This window comes from Heterocephalus glaber, unplaced genomic scaffold (assembly GCF_053883595.1).
Source record: "Heterocephalus glaber isolate CG9 unplaced genomic scaffold, H.glaber_assembly_v1.0 deba00000347, whole genome shotgun sequence".
Lineage (NCBI taxonomy): Eukaryota > Metazoa > Chordata > Mammalia > Rodentia > Bathyergidae > Heterocephalus > Heterocephalus glaber.
In genome coordinates, this window is record NW_028258143.1 from 33,659,432 (window position 1) to 33,663,974 (window position 4,543).

Here is a 4,543-nt window from a genome sequence, read left to right on the forward strand (position 1 = left end):
AATTAGACTTATGCATAGTTCTAATTTTGTCAGGCACCACTGTGAAGAGGGAAATGGTGAAGGTAACAAAAAATACAAGAGTGACTCCTGATGATATGTGGTTTTTCATGGATGTAAAAGGAAAAAAGAACATGCATGAGACATGTAGGGACAATGACATGGAGTGAGGATTAATAGATGTACCTCTTGGCTAAATTAGTTATTAAAATTGAAGAAAAAATAGATGAGTTGGGAAGGAAGAAGGTGTTAGGTGGAAAAATTTAGATACAAGGAATTAGAATTGATTTAAACTGATTTTAACTAGAAGAAGAAATGAATCTTTAACCATGCACTAAACTAAAATAGAAATAGATCAAAGATCTAAATATTAAAGACAGATACACTAAATCTGCTGGAAGATAGATTAGGTAGAACTCTTGGAGACATAGGTGTAGGCAAACTTCATGAACAAAACCTCAACTGCACAAGAGCTATCACAAAGAATCCACAACTGGGATATCATCTCATTAAAAAGCTTTTGCACAGCAAAAGAAATCACCAACAGAGTGAAGATACAACCCACAGTGTGGGGAAAATGTTTTACTAGCTATTCCTCAGACAAAGGACTTTATCTACAATGTATAAAGAATTCAAAAATTCAGACCTCCCAAATTTAAAGACCTAATAAAAAAATAGGCATCTGAAGTGAATAGACACTTCTCAGATGAAGATGTAGAAACAGCAAATAAATATATGAAAAATGTTCAACATCACTGGTCATTCGAGAAATGTAAATAAAAACAATGCTGAGATTCCACCTCACCCCAGAAAGAATGGCTGCTATCAAGAAATCAACCAATAACAAATGCTGGCGGGGCTGTGGGGAAAGAGGAGCCTTGCTCCACTGCTGGTGGGAGTATAGACTGGTGCAACCACTGTGGAAATCAATGTGGAGATTCCTCAAAAAACTAAAACTTAGAAGTTCCATTTGATCCAGCTATTCCACTTCTTGATATCTTCCCAAAAGAGTTAAAATCATCATACCACAGCAATATACACACAACCATGTTTATAGCATCACAATTTGTAATAGCTAAATCTTGGAAACAGCCCAAATGCACATCAACCAATGAATGGATAAAGCAGTACTACTTACCCATAAAGAAAGATAAATTTGAGACATTTATAGCTAAATGGATGCATGTTGAGGCCATACTCTTAGGTGAAATAAATGGGACACACATGTGTAAATACTGCATTGTTTCTCTGGTGAGAGAAACTGAAAGTGTAAATGAGGACCAAAATGTATAATAGATATTAGGAAATGGGAAGAAAATGTTCAAATAGGTAAAGGTACTAGGGAGGGGGCAGAGGAAAGGAAAAAATGAGGAAAGAAGGAAAAAATGGGAACAAAGCTTTTGTAAGTACAAAGAGATTGAAGGAAGGGAAGGGGAATGGGAAAAAATAAGAATCAAGATATATCATGTACAGGTACAAATTCCTTGTGATGAAAGTGATCATTAGGTATACCTAAAATGTACCCATAGACTTTAATTAAAACACACAAACAAATACTGAGAACTAGTTATAAATTTATCTGTTTTTAGTGATGGAAAAACACTACAGAATTCTTATTTTATATTGGAGTTGCAAGATTCCAGTTCACCTGTAAACAGTGTTAGATATTCTTTGCTCAAGAACATGTAAGCCTCATGCCACCCTTCAAAAGAAGGGGAAAATAATAAATCACTTAAAATTCTAATTGTCACTTTTCATCCCCAAATTGAGTTCAACTAATGTGTATTTACTACACTGCCAAAGTTATTCTTTCTTTAAAAAGTAGCTCATGCTTATATAATTCTTATAGCACAAGGTTAGAGGCAAATGAACTCAATGTTTGATATTTCTAGAATATGACTAAATAAATTTTTTTTTTAGGGGCTGGGTATTTAGCTCAGTGGATTCGCCTCCTGCTGCCCAAGTGCAAGGATCCAAGTTCAATCACTAGTACCAAAAAAATATATATTTTTTATATGTGGCAGTTCAAATATTTCATCAAATTTGCCCATAGTAAATAAGGGATAGTAAAATCTCTTCATCAAAAGGTTGGTGTGAGTCTATTAAACCATTCCTTTAAATGGTGAAATTACATTGCTTCCTGGCCTTTTGGCTAAGATCAAGTGTAGTATCTGTTCTTATCAGTTTAAATGGTGAAATTAATTTACAAACTAGTAAAATAAGGATATGTTTTAAAAAATTAAACCTCACTTATTTAACCAAAAAGGCTATGTTCTTTATTATTTACTACTCTTTGTTACAAGTTTTTACTGAATAAAAATGAAGATAAACCTACAAAAAAAAGAAATGAAAAGTTCATAAATAAACTTAAGAAATGTTTTGTTGATGACTGATCAGTACAGTTGTGAAAGTAATTCTGAAATGGGTCAAGTTTGGAAGGTGGCATCAAAGAGGTTGATATACAAGGAAATATGAGGACTAGAGCTTTGATGATAATGGATGATGCAGGAATTCTTTTCCTCCTTTATTGATATGTTCAGAGATAGAGAGCATAATGAGTATGACAATATTCCATTCCTATACCAAAATACCTGAGATAATCAACTAATAAAGAAAGAAAGTTTATTTTGGCTCACAGTTTCTGAAGTTTCAGTCCATGGTTGGTTGTTCCTATTGCTTTTAGTACTGTGGTGAGGAAGCATTATCATGGTAGCAAGAGTACACAATAGAACAAAGCTGCTTACCTCATGATTGGGAAGTGAAAAAGAAAGAGGAAGAACTGGGATTCATCTATCATCATCAAAGATACGCTCTCAAAAATTGAAACTTTCTACTAGATGCCACTTCTTAAAGTTTCTATCACCTCTCAATAGTGCCAAGCTGAAGACGAAGCCTTTACAGTACAGGTCTGTCTTTGGAGAGATTTCAGATTTAAACTATAGCAATAAAATTTGTCCTGATGAGGGCTAAGTAAAGGATATGGTGAAGCAGTTGCCAATGTCACTGACTTCTGGGGGCCTGACTTCTCCTAGTAGTGGTGACGTGGGGGTTGGGAAAAGAAGGTTGATTTTAAATGGAGGACTATGATTGCTATGGCCTACTCTTGTCTCTAGGTCTTGAAGACAGGGAAGCTGGAGAAAAGAAGTACTTTCCAAATTTCAAAGAGTACCAGTACTTCCTCTTAGATCTTTCCTGTGGAAATGTTGACTAACGATACCTCCTTAGAGCTAATGGGCTGTTCCCACACTAGTGGAATCAGAGGCAAGTGTGAGACACTTCCAAGGATGGGTGCTATTCTACACTGATATTTAGAAAGATTTCATGGTAGAACAAGTTACAATTGTATTCATTGTTAATATTTGGATAGTAAAAGGACAGTATAATTTAGTGAAGAGTCCAAAATCAAAGCCACTATAGGAGAGGATGAGAAAATGGCCAAATGGCGGGATGGTTTTTGCTGTGGTTGAGGACATATACTAGAAAATGCAAAAAATAGCATTAGCTTAGAGCAACAACTCTCTTACTAATTTTTAAAACTATTAGATATAGAGACAATAAAATACAATTACTTTTTTTGAGCTCACCATTATCCTTGCAGGAGACCAAAGACTGATGGAAATCTCTTTGGTGGAATCTGAATCATATCTCTGTGTAATTCTAGTAAGGAAGATGAGCCATGTAAAATAATCATGCTTGAGGAATTCTACACTCAAAATAATCTTTTCTCGTATTTAATGTTGTATTCACATTGCAGCTCCTTGTGAACACACTCAATGATAATAAGCACTTCAAATGTCATCTCTTTTAAATCTTACCATAATACTATAAATTATTATACAGGCTGAGAAAGAAAAGATCTATTTTGAGAGCACACTCTTATTCATTATATTACGTCTTATATCTGACAGTATCACACAGTGGTAGGTTCTTTACAGATATTTATTGAATGAATAAATTTAAGTAAGTTATTCAAAGTGACTTCCAATTTTCCATGGATAATAATAAATATTTTCATTGATTTATTAACAATGCTATGTTAACTTTGGCATAATTATCTGTATGAGTATTGCTTCTTACTTCTTTTCATTCATTATCTCTATCCCATTTAGACTTGCCAAACAGGGAAGAAAGATATACAAGTTTTGATTGGTTAAGTTCCATGTTAATATATTCTCCACATTTACTTGTAAGAAGGGTCCATTGAATGTTAAAAGGTCAAACTCCTTGGTGTGTCTCTCAGAGCAACTTTGATAATTTATGTAGGTTACCTTGTACTTGTGTAAGTACTTTGTACTATGTAGGATTGTCTGCTTCCATAGTCATGCTTAGAAAAATATTCACATTTCCCCTCCCTCCTTCCCTCTCTTCCTTCCTTCCCTCTTTTGGAACTGGGGATTGAACCCAGGACCTTCACATTGAGCTTTATTTCCAGCCCTTAAAAAAAATTTTTTTGAGGCAGGTTTCAGTAAATCATCCAGGATGCGTTCAACTTGCAGTCCTCCTGCTTCAGCTTCCCAAGGGTGGCAGGATTACAGACAGGCACCAT

At 34.7% G+C, this 4,543-nt stretch overlaps 1 pseudogene; it reads left to right on the plus strand.

The window, feature by feature from the left end:
- Positions 1–2,129: 2,129 nt before the first annotated feature.
- LOC147829906 (U2 spliceosomal RNA) lies at positions 2,130–2,247 on the plus strand (annotated as a pseudogene).
- Positions 2,248–4,543: the final 2,296 nt, after the last annotated feature.